General features: G+C 42.9%; 1 protein-coding gene across 3 annotated transcripts in view; it reads right to left on the bottom strand.

Annotated features, from left to right (window-relative positions):
* The window catches only part of CASZ1 (castor zinc finger 1), a 242,081-nt gene that overhangs the window by 117,557 nt on the left and 102,891 nt on the right, over positions 1-21,633 (bottom strand). For 2 of the 3 annotated variants that reach the window (XM_078772441.1, XM_078772442.1), the window contains one exon: positions 17,714-17,823. The exons of the other annotated variant lie outside the window; for it this stretch is intronic. The gene's annotated coding sequence lies outside the window, so the exon portion shown is untranslated. The remainder of the gene's footprint in view (positions 1-17,713; positions 17,824-21,633) is intronic. 3 annotated transcript variants of the gene reach the window in all.

The raw sequence follows: 21,633 nt of genomic DNA, 5'->3' as shown, positions 1-21,633 counted from the left end.
GGGAATAATGAGAATGTTTTTGTCCAAATCGAATTTTTCTTGACCCTGCACTGCCTCAGTCCATGATGATAGAGTTGGTACCATTTTCAACTTTGTACGGCCAGTGGTTTGGGAGGAGATGCAAAATTGACACACAGATGTTGGATCTATATTATATAGATAGAATTTGCAGTTTTACTGACACACCGAGTATAATAAATCTTACTCGTTCACATAACTTGAATGTAAAATGGTGTGTGCAATTAGGCCTAGGGAGAGTGAAAAGCAATTATCTAGAGCAAAAACCCAAACATTTTTGATTATATCATGCAAGTGTACCAATTTTGGTCCAATGAAAAGTAAAACAAGTACAGCTCCATTCAAAGTACACCACCCCCATGACAAATAAATAAATCGCTCCAGCGCGCAACATTGCTGGGTGCGCCTTTGGCACACAGTGCAGCAGCACATGGAGATGGAATTGAGAGGGAGTGGTGTACAATAATTTATTGATTAATTGATCGAATGCATAATGAAAATAAACAAGTGATAATGGTAAAATAATTAATTTCTCAATCAATTGGCTAATACCCAATTGGCTAATTGGCCTGAACCACCACCGTTTCATCCGAATCTGCAACTTTTTGAAAATTAATTAATTAATCAAAACATTAAATAATTAATCGATTAATTGATTAATCAAGTCATAAAAAATATCCTTTAGAGCCAAATCACTTGGTCATTGTCGTGTCCAAATATCAGCTTCCTAGTTCAAAGGATGGCTGAGATATTGCCCAGATGAGAAAGAAAATAAATAATTGATTAATAATGAAAATAAATAAATAATCAATCGATCAATTGGCGAATAGCATATCTGAACCACCACCGTTTCATCCGAATCTGCAACTTTTTGAATATTAATTAATGAATTAATCCCCCCCAAAAAAATCGATTAATTGATTAATCAATTAATAAAAAATATGGATTTGGACGAAATCTGGTGGAGAGGTTGGGTATGTGACAAGGATGAAATGACTCGATTTTGGTGAACTTCCCTTGAGCTGCAGTACTTTAATTTCCTTAATACCCAACAAAGACTTGGTGCCCAATCTCTTTACCTTGTGTCGGTTATATAATCCTGTCCAAGTTACTCACCAACCACTTAAAGACTCTAATTGGACACATTGTATCTCCGGATAAGTGTTCTTGTATTTCCGGTAAATCAATATTTAACAATATATTTTGTGTTCGTTATTTAATTAAGGTGGACGGAGTTTATGTTTTCATCCTTGTCTGGGGGTCTGCCTGTCTGTGAGCAGGACATCTCAAAGCTATCGATGGATTCCGATACATTAGGTGGACACCTTGGGTGTGTGAAAGGGACGAATTGATTCGATTTTGGTGAAGATCCGGAAACTATCATATTTAAAGTGATTCTTCACCATTGCAGAGGGGTCAATATATGGTTGAACCCCCAAAAAATTGATACAAAAGGTTTTTCAATGGATTCTGGTACCATTGGGCATGCTAAATAACATACTAAAAATCTAGTAACATCTGACTTCCGGAAAGGGGTCATTTTCAAGATGGCGTCCAAGATGGCCGCCGGGAGCTTAAAATGGCCATATCTCAATTATTATTCAACCGAGAAAGGTGGTTTTGGTGTCTAACCCTAGGTTTTAGGGCCCAAGGAATCCAATTGAATCAATAAAATTACCATCAGTTAATTATTTATTGACAAGTCCAAGATGGAATCCCAAGGTGACATCCTGATCCACTAAAATGGCTCTGTCGAATAGTAGTCAACCTAGAGAGATATTTTCAGTGTGTATACCGAGGTTTAAGGCACCCAGGAAATCATCAAAATTACTTAAATAAGCACAAAGTAATCAGGTAATCCAGTAAGCCAGGTTTACCAGCCCATTAGGCATTTGTTGTCTTATACAGTTAGTCGCTATTCATCGTCATCCTCCGACTCACCAGCTAATGAACCAAGTGTGTGTTTCAGATTGGAGATAAGAGTGTAATGTGTCTACACCACTGCCACCTGTGACTCCAGTCCACAGTATTCAGTGATCATTACAGACAAAGGTTTGTACAAAGCTTGAGAGGTTATGGCAAGGGACAGACTATTTTATATTGGGGAGGGGGGAATGAAAAATCTGACAAACAATTAATTTTAATCTCAAAAGGAATAAGTATATTATTTGGTACATGTATGCATAAACAAAATCCATATTTTTTAGACATTTCCAAAACAAATGTACACTTGTAAATGCTCCAGACAGTCTCTTGAAGGTCATTCATTGTAACTGCTCCACTGCCTGCAAGACACTCCGCTGCTCGTGTAGACGATATGGACTACCATGTACTACTGCCTGTGGACCGTGCCAACTTGAAGAATGTGACAATCCACGTAACAAGTTTCTTCTAGAGGAGTCGGAGGATGACGATGAATAGCGACTAACTGTATAAGACAACAAATGCCTAATGGGCTGGTAAACCTGGCTTACTGGATTACCTGATTACTTTGTGCTTATTTAAGTAATTTTGATGATTTCCTGGGTGCCTTAAACCTAGGTATACACAATGAAAATATCTCTCTAGGTTGACTACTATTCGACAGAGCCATTTTAGTGGATCAGGATGTCACCTTGGGATGCCATCTTGGACTTGTCAATAAATAATTAACTGATGGTAATTTTATTGATTCAATTGGATTCCTTGGGCCCTAAAACCTAGGGTTAGACACCAAAACCACCTTTCTAGGTTGAATAATAATTGAGATATGGCCATTTTAAGCTCCCGGCGGCCATCTTGGAAGCCATCTTGAAAATGACCCCTTTCCGGAAGTCAGATGTTACTAGATTTGTAGTATGTTATTTAGCATGCCCAATGGTACCAGAATCCATTGAAAAACCTTTTCTATCAATTTTTTGGGGGTTAGGTGAGTTTTTTTTCGTATATTGACCCTACTAATTGAGAGATTGGGCCAAAATGACATTCTGTATAACATGATATCTCAAAAGGTTGTGGACGGATTATGACTAAACTTGGTGGATGAGTTGGTGAGGTGACAAGAACAATCCGATTCGATTTTGGTTCAGGTTTAAATCCAGATCCGGCCAATCGGTGGGGATACAAAAGTTAAACTGTTCAGCCTGGCAGAGGTATGTGCTCTACCGAGTCATTGTCACAACATTAACAAAGGCCTCATTTTTCAGGATCAAGAAAAGCCTTTTGATGGTGTTGATCATTCATATTTATTTGGAGCATTGAAGAGGTTTGGATTTTGGTTCTTTCTTTATTTCATTCATCATATTGCTGAATCACAATAATTTTAGTTTGGTGAATGTTAATAACACTTTCTGTTTACCTTTTCCTGTTCACTGAGGTATTAGACAAAGTCTCTAGATACCTGTATTGCCCCTCTCTCTGGGTACCTGTATTACCCCTCTCTCTGGGTACCTGCATTACCCCTCTCTCTCTGGGTACCTGCATTACCCCTCTCTCTGAGTACCTGTATTACCCCTCTCTCTGAGTACCTATATTGCCCCTCTCTCTGGGTACCTGCATTACCCCTCTCTCTGGGTACCTGTATTACCCCTCTCTCTCTGAGTATCTGTATTACCTCTCTCTCTGAGTACCTATATTACCCCTCCTTCTCTGGGTACCTGTATTACCCCTCTCTCTCTGAGTATCTGTATTACCTCTCTCTCTGAGCACCTGTATTACCCCTCTCTCTCTGAGTACCTGTATTACCCCTCTCTCTCTGGGTACCTGTATTACCCCTCTCTCTGGGTACCCGTATTACCTCTCTCTCTGAGTACCCGTATTACCCCTCTCACGCCGAGTACCTGTATTACCCCTCTCTCTGGGTACCTGCATTACCCCCTCTCTCTCTGAGTACCTGTATTACCCCTCTCTCTGGGTACCTGCATTACCCCTCTCTCTCTGAGTATCTGTATTACCTCTCTCTCTGAGTACCCGTATTACCTCTCTCTCTCTCCGAGTACCTGTATTACCCCTCTCTCTCTCTGAGTACCTGTATTACCCCTCTCTCTCTCAGTACCTGTATTACCCCTCTCTCTGGGTACCTGTATTACCCCTCTCTCTGGGTACCTGTATTACCCCTCTCACGCTGAGTACTTGTATTACCCCTCTCTCTGGGTACCTGCATTACACCTCTCTCTCTGAGTACCTGTATTACCCCTCTCTCTGGGTACCTGTATTACCCCTCTCTCTGGGTACCTGTATTACCCCTCTCTCTGGGTACCTGTATTACCCCTCTCTCTGGGTACCTGTATTACCCCTCTCTCTGGGTACCTGTATTACCCCTCTCTCTCTCTGAGTATCTGTATTACCTCTCTCTCTGAGTACCTGTATTACCCCTCTCTCTGGGTACCTGTATTGCCCCTCTCTCTGGGTACCTGTATTACCCCTCTCTCTGGGTACCTGTATTGCCCCTCTCTCTGGGTACCTTTATTACCCCTCTCTCTGGGTACCTGTATTAATTACCCCTCTCTCTGGGTACCTGTATTACCCCTCTCTCTGGGTACCTGTATTGCCCCTCTCTCTCTGAGTATCTGTATTACCCCTCTCTCTCTCTGAGTACCTGTATTACCCCTCTCTCTCTCAGTACCTGTATTACCCCTCTCTCTGGGTACCTGTATTACCCCTCTCTCTGGGTACCTGTATTACCCCTCTCTCTCTGAGTACCTGTATTACCCCTCTCTCTGGGTACCTGCATTACCCCTCTCTCTCTCCTGGTCCTTCAGGTACATTTATCCCACCTTCTCTGCCTCATGTTTGCAGTGGAGGTCCGATGGTGTTAAGTATTTAGCTGTTTTTTCTTGGGAATGAGGCCTTCTATTTAAAGAACTGGGATGAGTTGATCCATCAAATCTCTTACACTCTTAGTCGTTTGACAAGATTGTCCAGCTTATTGTGTTACAGAGGTAGAGTGCTAATAATTAATAACTTGGCTGCTTCCAAACTCTGGCATACGATGGCTGTTTTACAACACCCGAAATCTCTTGTAATTAATTTGCAGCAAATCCTTGTGAGTTCTTCCTGGAATGGCAAACACCGGCTTCGAGCAGGTTTTCTTAGTATCCCGCTGGCAAAACGTGGTCGAGGAATCCTGGACATTCCCAGTAAAATACTGGCTTTTCGGCTGGCCATCTTGCATAAATTTATTTATTTATTTATCAAGAAGTCCTGTAATGTCCTGACTGACTTCTTGCTTACGACAAGCTGGTAATTAGCTCAGGTGTGGCACAGAGCTCTTTCTCCTTCACCTGCAATGAGTTGACAGGTCCTTGCTACCTTCCTTTTATCAGAGTCTCTCGAATACTAGTCAGTGTCTCAATCCAGTACGAAGTAAGGATTCGTACAACTTTCGTAACCTTATGTATAAACCTGTTTTGTACAACACTATTTCAACATGACTGCCAAAGTAGGCCGCTTGTTCAATCTTTTATTACCTCCGCCACCCAAGGTGGATGGAGCTTATTTTTTCACCCTGTGTCTGTTTGTTTGTCTGTGTGTGAAAAATATATCTCAAAAAGTTGTGGACGGATTTGGATGAAACTTGGTGGAGAGCTTGGGTGCGTGACAAGGACGAATCGATTCGAGTTTGGTGAAGATCCGAATCCGAATCCAGATATGAGAGTTAAAAAAGAATTTAAACCTCTATTTCATGTCGCCTCTATTTCACCTCTATTTTTCGCCTCCTCTATAAAAATGTCGCCTCTATTTCATTGAGTGATATGGCCAAAAACGATGTCTAGCATGATATTTCAAAAAGTTGTGGATGAGTTGGGTAAGTGAAAACAACAAGCCGATTGGACGTTGGTTCATGTCAGATCCAGATCTGACCTATCAGTGGATAGAAAACAGAAACTATTCAGTCTTGCGGAGGTATGCTCTGTACCGAGTGCAGTTCTAGTTGAGTCTGGTTTCTTCCTTGTTTAGGACTTTGCCACCAATGCTTGTTCTGGATGACAGAGCCCAAACCAGATTTTGGAAGTTGCCAATGCTAGGTCAGCTCATTTAATTGGGCAACTTTTGCGTTCAATCGCTATACTGTTTAATATTCTTAAATACTGTATAATTTATTGTCGCCTCTATTTCATGCTGTATTAAAGGAACCACCTTTAGAGGCCATTTTTCCCCGCAGAGCAGGGGTCGGCCTTTTTCGGGCACTGTGGTCCCCTTTTTGAAGCAATGTTTTACGGCCGGATGCCCTTCCTGCCGCCAACCCTGTTAGTCGCCTGCCGCCAACACAGGGAATTACCAGTGAACTGGTACTCAATATGTCGACCTCGGAAGGATGACAGGCTGAGTCAACCCCCCTGGTGCTAATTCAGCGATCGACCGGGATTCAAACCCAGGATCCTCGGATCCCAAGCCGGCACCCAAACTGCCAAGCCAACACCAGGCTTTCATGCTGGATTAAAGATGCAAGCATTATTCATCCTCTTTTCCCTGATTGTTATTTTTCCAACATTCATTTTACAATGTCTCTGCAAACCTTCTCAAAGTCAGCCTTGTATGCTCACTGCCTTAATGTTCTCAATTCCGTGAACTCCAATAATGTATTGACGTCACACTGGAAAGAGCTTCTGTCTGCAGGGGTTCCATTACATCCTGTCTGGTCCGACATGTCGCCGGTATTCAAACATGCTCGAGGCCTACAGTGGAGGCTTGCGTACTATTGCTTGCCTTCCAATGGGTTTTCGCAAGAGACTCCACCTTGTGCTGACTGACGAGCTTCCTAGTCACGCTCTGAGGACATCTTGAATGCTTCCATTGGATGCCAGACAGGTTCCACTTTTGCACTCGTACATTCTCTTTTCCAGAAGTTTGGTCTTTGTTTTTCCTTCCATCATTTTGCTTATTGGATGCCCGTGTGTCCTAAGAAAGGAAATCATTTTGGGTGTCGGCCACAAGATTGTAGTGCTTTGTTGGCCTTTAAAGGTTCTGCATGTGTTCGATTTAGACTGGAGTTTTGTTTTCACCGAGAGGCTTCTGGAGTTGATTAGTTCATTGAGGAATGGTGTAAAGTTGAAGCCTTGTGTTGCGTTGAACGAAATGAATTCCTTTTGTTGTTATAATCATTATATGATGTCATCATATCCTTTGATCTGTTTACCTATTTTTGACAGGAATTGGGTTTACCTCTTGTTCCCATTTTCTATTTTTTTAAATAGACTTCAAATGTCAAGTCTCTCTCCCTCTCTCTCTTTCAACCAGGACAAACCATCACCAGCCATCACAACTCTCTCTTCCTCATATGTGGCGATTTCAATTGTCAACATGCAACTTGGCTGAGTCATGGTACCTCTCTAACCAGCCATGATACTCCAGAAAAGGTCTCCTGCGCTTCCAAAGGACTGACTCAATGTGTGAACTTTCCAACCTGGATTTCTGCCAATGGAAAACCTCCTTTCTGGACTTGGTAATGACAAGCTTTCTTGCTAATGTCTCCTATTCTTCCACTGCTCCAATTGGTTAATTTGATCATATGCTTGAGAAAGACAACATCTCTCTGGCTATTCTCGGAGAGCTGCCTCAGCACCGGAGAATCTGGCATTTCACTCTTAAAGCAGATTAGATTTGTGGGGACTGCAAGCAGCCATATATCTTCAGGACTGGTCTCCTTTATCTATATATACGAACTTTTATTTTGTTTTACGAGGTCTCGGTTTATAAAGGGCAGGGAGGAGAAGAAAGTTTCTCGATTTTCAAAATGAGTGTTTTGGCATTTTGTCTTGAAATTCCAAAGGTGGTTAATTGACAGTTTTATTTCACAAACTTCTGAAAAATATGAACAGAAATTAGCAACTTGTAGCAATGCATCTGAAAGAAAAAAAAATAGGGTGAAGTGCACACAGGTAGATAGCACATTCTGATGACAATGCCGATCAATATGGCGGCACACATATAAAAAAAAACAAGAATGGCACTCGGTAGAGCACATACCTCCGCCAGGCTGAACAGTTTACATTTTGTATCCCAATGATAGGCTGGATCTGGATCTGGACCTGAACCAAAATCTAATCAGCTAGTTCTTGTCACTCACCCAAATCATCCAACAAGTTTTGTCACAATCCATCCACAACTTTTTGAGATTTCTTGCTATATATCGTTTTAGGCCTATCTCTCAATGTTGAATAATCGCTTTAAAAATTATAGTATCTGGATCCAGATCTTCACCAAAATTGAATCAATTTGTCCTCGTCACACATCCAATCTGTCCACAAAGTTTTGTCCAAATCCGTCCACAACCTTTTGAGATATCCTGCTATATATAGTTTTTGGCCTATCTCTAATGTTGAATAATCGCTTTAAAAATTATAGTATCCGGATGCAGATCTTTACCAAAATCTAATCAATTCTTCCATGTCACACATCCAATCTGTCCACAAAGTTTTGTCCAAATCCGTCCATAACTTTTTTTAGATATCCTGCTCAGAGAAACACAAACAAGAAATATTTTGTGCATAGCATGTTACTTGCGAAATCCAAAGGAACAACATATGCTTCCCGGTTTTGATTGGTGAACCAATCCAGTGACCCAATATGAAAATTCTGTTCCACCTTGTAGAGTACCCAACCTCTGGGTGGGTGGAGATTACACATTACTTGCTGAAAAAAGTATAGTCTGCATATTTCAAGACTATAAATGTTTGTGTGGTGTGCGTCTAACAGGCCCGAAACCCATGTCCGTGGATGTTCCCTCTCCAGGGTGGACTGGTCTATAAAATAGAAAATCAAATCTTCTTTCCGGTATTGGCTGCAGCACGATACTTTTTTATGGATATTGCCCCAGACAAGGCATACAGCCACTCCAGGTAAGGGGCTAAGTAGATAAGGGCCTCCAGGGAATACTACTGAGAAGTAGGGGCCTGTAGCTCTGCGAAACTAACTCATGCCTAATAGGTGGAGTCGATGCAACTGTTTAACCAGAAGAGTCTTTAAAATCTGATTTGTTCCTGGCAACCTCCACAACTGTTTTGTGTACCACAGACAGGTTAATGTGTGTCAGACATTTCCTGCTGGTCAGGATGCATGCAGAAATAGCTGGGGTGGCATTTGGTTCCGGGTACCCACAACAGTAGTGGGGTCTGATATACAGTCACGTGAAAAAGTAAGTACACCCCATGTAAAGTTTTGACTTTTTCAACATATTTCAACATACAGCTATTTGATCTTCATTTCAACAATATTGATATATAAAGGTGATATAATATAACAAATATCATGAAACATTTACATTTTGTAGTCCATTGTATAATTTAAATAAACATAAATGCAAATTTCGCATGTGGAAAAAGTAAGTATATACAGTGATCCCTCGTTTATCGCGGGGGTTACGTTCCAGAACCCCCCGCGATAGACGAAAATCCGCGAAGTAGCGACCATATTTTTATTTTATTATTTATATATATTTTAAAGCTTTATGACCCTCCCCACACTCTTATTAACCTTTCCCATACTCTTATAAACACTTCCTATACTCTTAAACACTTTTTACACTCTTAAACATACGTAATTTTAACAACATATAAAATTCTAATGGGTACTCACCATTGAAGATACTGTAGCTACCCATGGGTCCCCCAAGCAAGACCAGCATCAGAATCTCCTTGCTCCAGCCGGTGACGTCACCGGCGGGGATCCCCGGCGCGAGAGTGGCTGGTCACGTGACCGCTAAAGCGTGCCGCGCTTTGCGGGTATAATCAGCTACACCTGTTGATCACGTGACCACCGAAGCACGCCACGCTTGAGAGGCGTGGCTTTCGGTTTCTGGTTGTGCTTTATAATGCAGCCCGATAAACGGGCTTTTCAGTGTTCCCGAGTTGGTTTTGAGAATAAATATGTTCTCGGACGAGTTTGTGTCTTGCCCGTCATTTCGTCCGTATCAAGCAAGAGCCCCGGCTCTTCAATACTACAACTTGCGTGATGAAGATGATGATGAATTAGCTGTGCAGTACTGATGACGATGAAGGTGATGACGATGATGAATGTACTGCGCAGCCAGAAAGAGCATTACAGTTACCCATTACGTGGGTAACTCGCGCAAGTGGAAGCTGCCGCATCTGCGTTTTCCATACGCACGACTCTTTGTCTACCCTTCTACTGTACACTATGTACAGTATTTTATTTCTTGTAATATGTTTTAATTACTGTATTTTTCTTATTTCTTTACGTTTTTTAATTTTTTAGGCTAGAAAATGCTTATTTTACCACAAAAATATTTAAAATAATAGTATATAAAAATACATTTATACCGCAAAATCCCGCGATATAGTGAAAAATCGGCGATATAATTTTACATATACTAGCGAGAAAAACCCGCGATGTACCGAAGCCGCGAAAAGTGAACCGCGATATAGCGAGGGATGACTGTATATATATATTTTTTTTTTTTTTTTTTTCGTGCTCCTCCCCAAACCCCAGTCACGGTGTACCTCCGAGCCCCGAGAGGAGTCACGGCAGAAATATGTGTTGTTCTGTATGTCAAAGATCAATGGTGACACCACACCAATTGTTACCAACAAACAAGTATTGTATTAAGGTCACACAAGAATAACAGTACAATAACAATATTAATCAATTGTACAACCAATATATCATTCCTATGATGGTACCATCAGTTTCGTACAATATAACTCACTGTGCTCCAAGTGAGCGAAAATAACATTCCCAATGTCTCTGTCCCAGCTTCAAACCAAAGTCGATCCACGCTCTAATGGTCGTCAGAACGATGTTGTATCGAGACCAGAATCCCGCTCGGTTGACAGTCACACTGCCAAAGATAGGCAAAAGTGTCCTCAAGAGGCGGCTGGGAAATCACATCTTCGGGTATGGACGTTCAATGGCTCCCAATCAGCGAACCGCAAATTCACACTCAAAATCCATGTTACACACACACACACACCAGGTTAACGTCTGGATGCGGTGAAATGGTTGAAGCAAGGTGAAAAACCTGGAGCGATGCGAAAATCCAGCGCGAGGCAAAATGGCCAACGGTCTGTTCTCGAGACGTAATGCCACTCAAATGATTCTCTTCAGAATCAACCGCAAAACCCGTCACGCAGGTTTATCTGTCACAGCGATAACAACTCTGTCGCAGGAATCCCTTTCCCAGGAAACCCCAAAGTTCGCTAGTGACCCCCGTTCACCAGCGTTTGCTCAAAACCTCAACGCAGCTCGGCTCCTTCTCCCACCGCACTCGCTCCACCTCCTTTTCCTCTTTTCTTTTCCCCCTCTTCGTACTTACTTCGTCTGGTTCCCGATCCGGTTTCCGGATTCTTTTAAAACACTAACTTTTTTACCTTTTGAAAACAGTAATCTCTATTTCACTGAAACGATAACAATAATAGTACATGGAACCAAAAATGTTTACAGTGGATGAGAACCACAACAACGGAAGTGACGAATCCGTAACAATATATATATATATATATTACTGATATATATCGTATAGTGACTGATATATATGTGACTGATGTATATATATATATATATATATATGTATATATATATATATGTATATATATATATATATGTATATATATATGTATATATATATATATATGTATATATATATGTATATATATATATATATGTATATATATATATATATATATATATATATATATATATATATATATATATATATATATATATATATATATATATATGTATATATATATGTAGTATGTATGTATATATATATTTATACATATCCGAAAAACACGGGTGGACGGTGAAGCATCCCTCGATCCATGTGAGTATACAACATGCATTTTAAGGCCATTTTCCCTGCAAGAGCGGGGGTTAGCCTTGCGGAGTATATGTCCTTTAATTATGTATTATTGAACCGTGACCCTTTATACCCCCTTTAGACGCTTTATTCATTTATACCTCACCCCCTCTCGTCAAAGATCAAGGTGGGGAACCCGATCGAAGCAAGGGTGGAAATCACTCCATTTATGACGACGAAACGTCTGATGCCCCACGTGGAGATCGGTTTCTGAGGTTTGGGACATGTAATGTAGGGACAATGACAGAGAGATCAGTAGAAGTGGTGGTTGTATTGGTCAGAAGGAGAGTGGACATATGTTGTGTGCAGGATACGAGATGGATGGGAAGTGGCGTGACAATGGTGAAGGGTAGGCAGGGACAGAAATACAAGTTTGTGTGGCAAGGGTGCCCGGAAAGCGTGCATTGTGTTGGTGTCCTATTTTCTGAGGAGTTTGTAGACAGTGTGGTGAGTGTGACGAGAGTGAGTGATAGGTTGATGATGGTGAAGATGATGATTGGAAAGCTCTTGGTGAACGTCATCTCAGGATATGCTCCGCAGGTTGGTCGAAGCGATGAAGAGAAGGACAAGTTCTGGTGTGCGATAGAGAAGCTGATGGAAAACGTGAAAGATGAGGAAGTTGTTGTGGTAGGAGGAGACCTAAATGGACATGTGGGAAGGAGTATAGACGGTTTTGAGGGAGTTCAAGGGGGTTACGGATATGGTGTGAGGAATGGAGAAGGTGAAAGGATTTTGGAGTTTGCTGATGGAGCTGGTTTGTTGATTTGTAATACTCAGTTCCAGAAAGAAGATAATAAGCTTGTTACATACACGTTAGGTGGGTCGACGACAACCGTTGACTACCTGATGGTGCGTAGGCGAGCTAGGGGGCACCTCCGGGACACAAACGTGATCCCGGGGGAGGAGGCTGTTTCACAGCACCACTTGGTTGTCTGCAACATAAGGGTGAAAGGTGCGAGGAGAGCTTGACGGGTGAAGTACCAACCGAGAATGAAGGTTGAAAGAGGTGACAGTGAGGGAGGCATTAAAAGAGAGGGTGAGTATGGCAGAGGATGATGTGGTTGAGCTTGAAAGAGTTTGGAGGTCAATGAAAGATAGTCTGTTGGTAACCGTTGGTGAGGTATGTGGATGTACAAAAGGACGACCAAGGCACTCGGAAACATGGTGGTGGGATGATGAAGTTAGAAAGAGGATTGATGAGAAGAGGAAGAATTTCAAGGAGTGGCAGAAGGAGAAGGGCACGGGGGCAGAAAAGGCAGAGCATTAAAGTTATAAGCCAGCCAAGAAGGCGGCAAAGAAAGAGGTAGCAAAGGTGCAGGAGGCATGTAGGAAAATGTTCGGAGAACGCTTGGATTCGGAAGAGGGTCAGGTAGCGGTATTCAGGATTGCAAAGCAGATAGCGAAAGAGAGGTGTGATGTGATGGGGGTGAGTTGCTTGAAGGATGAAGTGGGACAAATCGTTGTGGACCCAGATGGAATTAAAGGAAGATGGAAGAGATATATGGAAATGCTGTAAAATGCAGAGAATGAATGGGATGGCAACATGGAGAGTGGTTTTCGCAGTTTTAGGACCGGCAGAGAAGATAACTGAGAAGGAAGTTGAGGAAGCGATAAAAGCAATGAAGAGTAGAAAAGCGGGAGGGCCGACGGGAGTTGTGGGAGATATGTTGAAGGCAGCAGGAAGTTGGGGTGTGAAGAGAATGACAGAGATCTGTAATCTGGTGGTGAAAGAAGGCCGCATTCCAGTGGATTGGGAACTTAGTACCCTCGTCCCTCTATACAAGGGGAAAGGTGACCCTCTGGAGTGTGGCTTATACTGAGCGATAAAGTTATTGGAGCATGGAATGAAGGTATTGGAAAGGGTGTTGGAGAGGAGGATAAGGAAGAAAGTGAACATCGACGAAGTGCAGTTTGGATTTATGCCAGGAAGAGGAACGACAGATGTGCTTTTTATTGTGAGGCAGTTGCAGGAGAAGTACATTGAGAAGAGGAAGAAGTTGTTTCTTGGGTTTGTTGATTTAGAGAAAGCATTCGATTGGGTTCCACGTGAAGTATTGACATGGGCATTGAGGAAGTTAGGAGTGGAGGAATGGTTGATCAGAGTGGTGATGGCAATGTACGAGAGAGCGCACACAGCTGTAAGGACGAAGGACGGGAACCGTGGTGAGTTTGCGGTGAAGGTGGGAGTGCATCAGGGGTCGGTACTAAGTCCACTACTATTTGTAGCTGTGATGGAGGTGCTGGCTCGGAACGTAAAGGAGGGTTTACCGTGGGAGTTGTTGTATGCAGAAGATCTGGTGTTGATTGCGGAAAGTATGGATGGACTGAAGGAGAAGATGAACAAGTGTAAGGAATGTATGGAGGCAAAAGGTTTGGAAGGTGAATATCAGAAAGACAAAGGTGATGGCAAGTGGTGAAGCATGTGGTGAGGTGGAAAGAACTGGGAAGTGGCCATGTGCTGTGTGCAGGAAGGGTGTTGGAGTGAACTCCATTCAATGCACAATGTGCGCTGAGTGGGTTCATCAAAAATGTAGTGGTCTGAGAGGGTCATTAACCAGTGTGGCAGCTGCATTCAAGTGCAAGGTGTGCACAGAGGGAGCTGCAGATGGAGGAAATGTTGAGTTGGATCTTGGAGACGGAGTGAAGCTGGAAGGTGTGAAAACATTTTACTACCTAGGAGACCTGCTGAATGGGGAAGGTGGGTCAGACTCGGCAACGGTTGCTCGAGTGAGATGTGCATGAAAGAAGTTTTGGGAACTGAGTGGCGTGCTGACGAGGAGGGGAGTGTCGTTGAAGCTGAAGGGAAAGGAGTGTGCTGCATGTGTGCGATGTGTTATGATTTATGGCAGCGAGGCATGGGTAATAAATGTAGAGCAGCAACGAAGGCTGGAAAGGGTGGAAATGGGAATGGTTCGGTGGATGTGTGGAGTATCGTTGAGAGAGATGAAGACAAATGATGAATTGCGAAAGATGATGGGAATAGAGCCTGTGATTGATGCTGTGAAGGGAAACAGGTGGAGATGGTTTGGTCATCTGTTGAGGAAGGATGAAAGTGACTGATTGAGAAGAGTGATGGAAATGAATTTCGAAGGAAGTAGAGGACGGGGAAGACTGAGAAAGACTTGGCTAAAGGTGGTCGAAGAAGAAATGCGGGCAAAGGGGGTTAACAAGGGAGATGCAGAAAATAGGGCAAAATGGAGAAGATTGTCATGGGGACCGCAAGGCTAACCCCCGCTCTAGCAGGGAGAATGGCCTTAAAATGCCTGTTGTTGTTATTGTTGTTATTGTTGTTGTATTCACTTATACCCACTGACCATTTTGACCCATTTATACCCTGGAAGACCCTTTTAGACTCTTTAGACCCTTTATACCCTTTTTGAATACAAAATCGAGGCTTGAGGAAGATCTGTAACACTGAATGGATCAGGACAGAACAGAACAAAAGGAACAGTCAAAAGAGGGAAAACACCAACAGCAGGGTTGAGAGAGTGGGAAGCACCAACTTCAGACCCCAACTACTATTGGAACAAACCCTTTTGGAACAAACTACAAATTATTTGATAGATAAATCCCTAGTCACAGCAGTTACGGTAAGTGCATCATGACTTGTTGAAGTTTAACGGTCAATTGAACCCATCCCATCGAAAACGCATGCAAGAGAAACGTCTTCGACTACTATTATATTAGAGGTACTAATACTATATTAGTCGTACCAAATCTAAACTCCTTCACTGTTAAATTATAGTACTAGGAACCACATGCCACAATGGCTGTCACCGCATAGATCCTGATCAACACAATGTGTCTGGCACATACCATCCTGTCTGTGGTCAACAACCATATCGGAAGAGGTATCTGAGAAAATTACAATTGAAAGAAGCGTAAACCCTCTGCCTAACTCTCTGCTCACCTTCACTCCTTCATTCCTCTTTTCTCCTGCCTCTGAAACAAACTCCCTCACTCTGTTCAATCCCACTCCTCCCTCCAGATCTTTAAAACAGCTGTTCACCACCATCTCTTATCTTCCCCCATCCAAATCCTTGATCTTTTCTACCTCTGTTAATTCACCCCAGATACACTTTTTTGAAATTCCGACTTCTTTCCTGGAAGTTCTAGCAGTGTCCATGTGTGGTTGTTTTTTTTTTACCTCTCCCACCCCCCCCCCCCCCTTCCCATTCCCCCAAGCCCTCTCCCTCCCACAGATCTCTCGATGTCCCTGCTCTCAAATTTTGTGCTTGTGTGCTTCCCTCTCTCTCCCCATCTTGTCTCCCACTCCCTTTATCTTTTGTTTTATGTGTCCATTTGTTTTTTTTGTCATTAATGTTAGCTCTTACACGAGCCTCAATCTTGTATATAAAAAAAACTGCACAATCTGCTGCATTGAGTCAGTGCATTGGCGGAGGGTCTATGCACAGTTCACAGACGTAATACCATATCCGGTAGGTTGCTGGTCCTTCAGTGCACCGAGAATACCGCGGGGGGCCACCAATGAGCACCATGGCTGGATAGGGCAGGAAGTTTATAGATTTGGGCCAGGGTGCCTGCATACAATGCTGTGAAAACACCTCGGATCATTCAAATACATCTGCCTCAAGCAGGTGGGCCCCCAGCTTAACGTACCATCCAACGGACAGTGCGCGTGCCTGTGAACGGAGCAGGTGACACATTATGGTCAGGTCAAGTATGGAACCCGGACCAGACAGGTAAAAAGTGTGTGCACTATACCTCCGACGTATCCTTCCAGCCCAGATTTGCCAAGTGGCAAAGGGGATAAGGGATACTTCTAAGATTGCATTTTCAGCATGTTTGCAAAGGAGCACCTTTTTCTTCCTGCAAAGTAAGAGTGCTTTGTGCATTAACTCACGAAGAAAACTCCTTAGCAGGAAGTTCAGCCCATCAGCCTCATTTCCAACCACAGAGCCTGCCGCGCGTCCACCTGGATCTGATAATGAGAGACGGAGCACTGCGCTGATAGTGGGGACTCCACCAAGAGGCCATTAATTTGTGAGGGTGTGCCTTAGAGCAACCATCAATTTTCGTTTTAAAACTCATTTTCGAAACGTTTTTTCCTGATAATTACAGGCCGGTAATTGAGGGTATGGAAGGTTGCCCAGGCAGACTCAAACTTTTTAATAATTTTGTAATGCAGAACACGCAGGAGATAAATGCGTGCGAAATATCTGCGGTGAGAGAGAAAAATGCGATGAGGACAAAACTTGGGAAAACCGTGGAAGTTGAATTTGACTGTTTACATATGCTCATGTAATTACGAGAGTACTGGGCAAATTAACCACAGGCAGAGGAGTTTTAAAACGTTTTTAAGTTTAAAAAAAAATTAGAACCAATATCCATCACACTGGTCCAATGGAATAACTTGGAAATTTTCTGCCTTTTGGTGTCCATGGATGCAGTGGAATTTGTAAGCAATATGTTATTTTAATGTTCTTGCCATCCGAACACTCCGCACACAACTTGGCATCAATTTCCGATACGTGGTGGTAGGGGCACATTTCCTGACATGGCAATGATGCTTTTAGAAGCAATTTGTGAAAATGTTGGGAAAAAAAAAAAAACTTCAGGAAACCGATGCTCTCTGTATGCTGGTTAATAATTCACTATTTCACAGCCGTCCAAAAAACCCGGACTGGACCGGAGGTGGAATTGTCGGGGTACGTTAAGATTTAAAAACTATGACGGACCTGCAGATGTCACTTTAAAAGTAAGTTACCGATGGCGACGACAAGAACTTCTCCTTGCGAGTAAATACTTCACGTTCACTTTAAAATTAACATCTCATTGAATTTACACTGCCTGGCTTACTTTAGCTGTATTAGCATGGTATACCGTGCACATGTGTGAAGATCCACTTTGTGTGAGAGGTACCAACGGATATCTTACATCCAGGTGAATGCAGACAGGACAGCCGGCTTAATGTCCCTTCCGAAGGACACCGTGCTCCAGGATGTAGTGCCGCAGCAGAATGGCAGTTTTAGTCGAATCCAGTTTTTCTGAAATAAAACCCAAGACGAGACGGCTCAGAAGTGAGCACATGACCACCCAGACGTAATACCACCTACCACCACTATCTACCATCAAAAAGACATTGTCAGTTTGTGTGTTTGTCCAGATGTCTGTCCCCTTCATAAGGGCATGGTTTAAAGGCCAATCTTTTAACACGAATGTGTGTTCACTACGGTCTATTTTTTGAGAATAAAACAAACTCGAAAAACATTTTCCATAAAAGAGTAATTATATCTCTTCCATTGGAATTGTAGACGGTGGCTTGCAAACCGAGCCTCAAGGGCGGTGCACAGAAGCGTTTTTTAAAATAACAATAAATACAAGGCACAGGGAAGTGAAATTCTCTGCACGTGATGTGCAATGAGCACAGAGTAAAACTTGTGTTCATTTACATCCGTAAAACACACCTGACACTAGGCCGAGGCTTCAGACTTTGGCACGCACACGAGACTGCACCATTGCATAAACTGTTCCAACCCGTCATTTTGGATGGACTTTTATACCAGTAATTGCATAATAAAGGTCATTGTTGTGACAGAAAGTAGAGATTCTGTAGCCACATACTAAATAGCCAAAAGATAATAGGCATTAAAATCCCCATTCCATGAAATAAGCTGGACGTCAATTACAATAAGCTTTCATTTTTTAATATTTTTTTATACGTGTCTATCACATGTCAGGCAAGCACTTTGAGATACATCATTGTATTCATCGAATTACGAACACGTCAGTAGACGATGGACAATTCAACAATGTATAACTGATGTGAACTTGGAATTCCCGCATCATGAGCAAAGTGATCAGAGGGGAATATGAAGCAGGTGGTATTCTGGAATCGTCCACACCTGTGCTGTGATATTCCATATCATAACCAGGTAACAGATAAATTTATTAACAATATTAACGATGTCATGGAGGTCGTGATTTGTTAATCAGTTACTTCTAACGGAGATATTAAATTACCTGCTCCTGTCTATCCGCTGGTTTGTGTAGCTTTGCAGAATCAACGAGGTAAAAAGTTTATTGTACACCGCTCCTTTCCTATGGCATCTCCAGGCGTTGCATAACATCATTGCCGGGCACTGAAGGGGGCTCGGCAGTGACGCACGCTGAAAGGGAGTACTCAGTTTTCACTCTCCCTCCCACACATCACCCTGCTCTTAAATGTTGTGTGCTCTCAAGTGTTTGTGTGCTTCCCCTTCTCTTGTCTTCCGCTCCCTCTTTTTATATATTTTGTTTGTCTGGTTGATTTGTTTGTGAAGTAAATGTCAGCTCTTTCACGAGCCTCGATTCAGTACACACACACAAAAAAAAACAAAAAAAACTCTGGTTGTTTTCTTTCTCGCTTTCTTGTTGTACACCGCACCTTTCCTACGCCATCTCCAGGCACTGCAAAACGTCATTGCCGGGCACCGAAGGGGGCTCGGCAGTGACGCATGCTGAAAGGGAGCACTCAGTTTTCACTCTGGTTGTTTTCTTTCTTGTTTTCTTTCTTGTTTGTTTGTTTTCTTGGTTGTTTGTCCGGGCGATATCTCAGCCATCCTTTGAGCTAGGAAGCTGAAATTTCGGCACAATAGTGAGCAAGTACTTTCTCAAAAAAGTTATTATTTGTTTTTTGATTAATCAATTAATTGAGGAGTTATTTAATTATTAGCGATTAATGAAGTACTTATTTAATTAATTACATTTCCTTTCTCTTCTGACCATTAACTCAGGCACCTTTTGAGTTACGAAGCTGATATTTGGACATGTCAATGACCAGGTGATTTGGTTGCAAAGGCTATTTTTGATTTATTAATGAATCAATTAATCAAATAATCGATTAATTATTTTATTATTCGATTAATTACTAAAAAAAAATGTTTTTTTTCAGTTACAGATTCTGATGAATTTTTTTTTTGTTTGTTTTGTTGTTGTATACAAGATCGAGGCTCGTGAAAGAGCGAACATTAATCACACAGAAAGACAAACAGACACATAAAACAAATAACATCGGGAGCGGTAGACAAGATGGGGAGAGAGGGGGAAGGACACAAACACAACATTTGAGAGCAGGGACCGAGAGACATGGAGACATCGAGAGATCTGTGGGAGGGAGAGGGCTTTGGGGGGGAGGCATGTGAAGGGTGGGGGGGGGGGGTGGGAGAGGTATAAACATATGGACACTGCCAGGACTTCCAGGAAAGAAGTTGGAATTTCAAACAAGGTGGATCTGGGGTGAATTAGTGGGGGTAGAAAAGATCAAGGTTTTGGATGGGGGAAGATAAGAGATGGTGGTGAACAGCTGTTTTAAAGACCTGGAGGGAGGAGTGGGATTGAAGGGAGTGTGGTAGTTTGTTCCAGAGGCGGGAGAAAAGAGGAATGAAAGAGTGAAGGTGAGCAGAGAGCCGAGATTTCGGCAGTTTAACCATCAGAGGGTTGCTGGCAGATCTTGTGCGACCTGTAGGAATATTTGGGGGACAGAGCACAGAGAGAGCTGGGGGAGCAAGGCCGGAGAGGAGTCGGTAGAAGACAGAAAGACCACCTACCTGCCTGCGGTGAGTGAGTGAAAGGCCCTCAGAGATAGCTTCATCACGGGAGATTCCAATGATTTTGAAAGCTTTGGATTCAACAGCGTGAAGCCGAGCCAGGTGTGAGGCAGGAGCACCAGCCCATAGGGGAGAACAGTATTCCATTGAGCTGCGGATGAAAGCCTTGTATGTGGTGAGGAGCTCAGGTGTGCCGAGGAAGGACTTCGCACGACGGAGGATGTCCAGTCGGCGACTGGCTTTGGAGGCCAGCTTGGAAATGTGGTTTTCCCAAGAAAGATCATGGCAGATAGTGAGACCCAAAAGCTTGAGCGACAGAACTTCTTGGAGAGGATTGTTGAGAAAGTAGATGGGAGGGTTGTCCAGTCGATCTTTTCGGAGAGACATAGTAAGAGAGTGAGATTTGTCAGGATTGAAAGACATGTTCCACTTGTTTGACCAGTCTGTGATTTTGTCCAGGTCTTCAGAGAGTGAGGAGGCTGCAGACTGCCGATCTGAGGGAAGAGGAATGGAGCGGCAGAGAGTGGAGTCATCAGCAAAGAGATAGAGAGGATTTTCCAGAGAGTCGGAGAGATCATTGATAAAGACCAGAAAAAGCACAGGGCCCAGCATACTGCCTTGGGGAACTCCAGCCTGAACAGAAAGGGGAGATGAGAGAAATCCATTCAGGGCCACACGTTGACTACGACCAGAGAGGAAGTCCGCCAGCCATGCATGGAGATTTCCATGGATACCATAGGAGGAGAGTTTGGTGAGCAGAGCTGGGTGCCAGACCGTATCGAAGGCACGTGATATGTCAAGGGAGACAGCTCTGATTTCCTGTTTGGCATTGAGGACCTCCATCCATTGTTGAGACAGCAGAAGCAGCATGTCCAGAGTAGAGTGACCTGGTCTGAAACCAAATTGATGATCAGAGATCAAGCCATTGGAGAAGAGGAAAGATTTCATATCCGAAGCAATGATGGATTCCATGACTTTGCTGATAATTGGGAGCAGGCTGATTGGTCTGTAGTTGCAAGGATCTGTTTTTGCACCTTTTTTGTGTAAAGCGGTAATGTTAGCTGATTTCCAGGATGCTGGCAGATGACCTTGAGCAAAAGATAGGGTGAAAAGAACAGAGAGAGGGTGAGACAGAGCGGCAGAGCAGGATTTTAGGACCCGTGGGCTGATGCCGTCTGGTCCAGTTGCAGAATCAGAGTCGAGGTTTGACAAAAACTCCTCCACCTTGTCAGGAGAGAAGGACACAGAGTCCAGGAGCAGTTGGGTTCG

Source organism: Myxine glutinosa, chromosome 2 (genome assembly GCF_964187855.1).
Source record: "Myxine glutinosa chromosome 2, kmMyxGlut1.1, whole genome shotgun sequence".
Lineage (NCBI taxonomy): Eukaryota > Metazoa > Chordata > Myxini > Myxiniformes > Myxinidae > Myxine > Myxine glutinosa.
The sequence above is the reverse complement of the archived record's forward strand: the minus strand, read 5'-3'. Positions and strand labels throughout refer to the sequence as shown.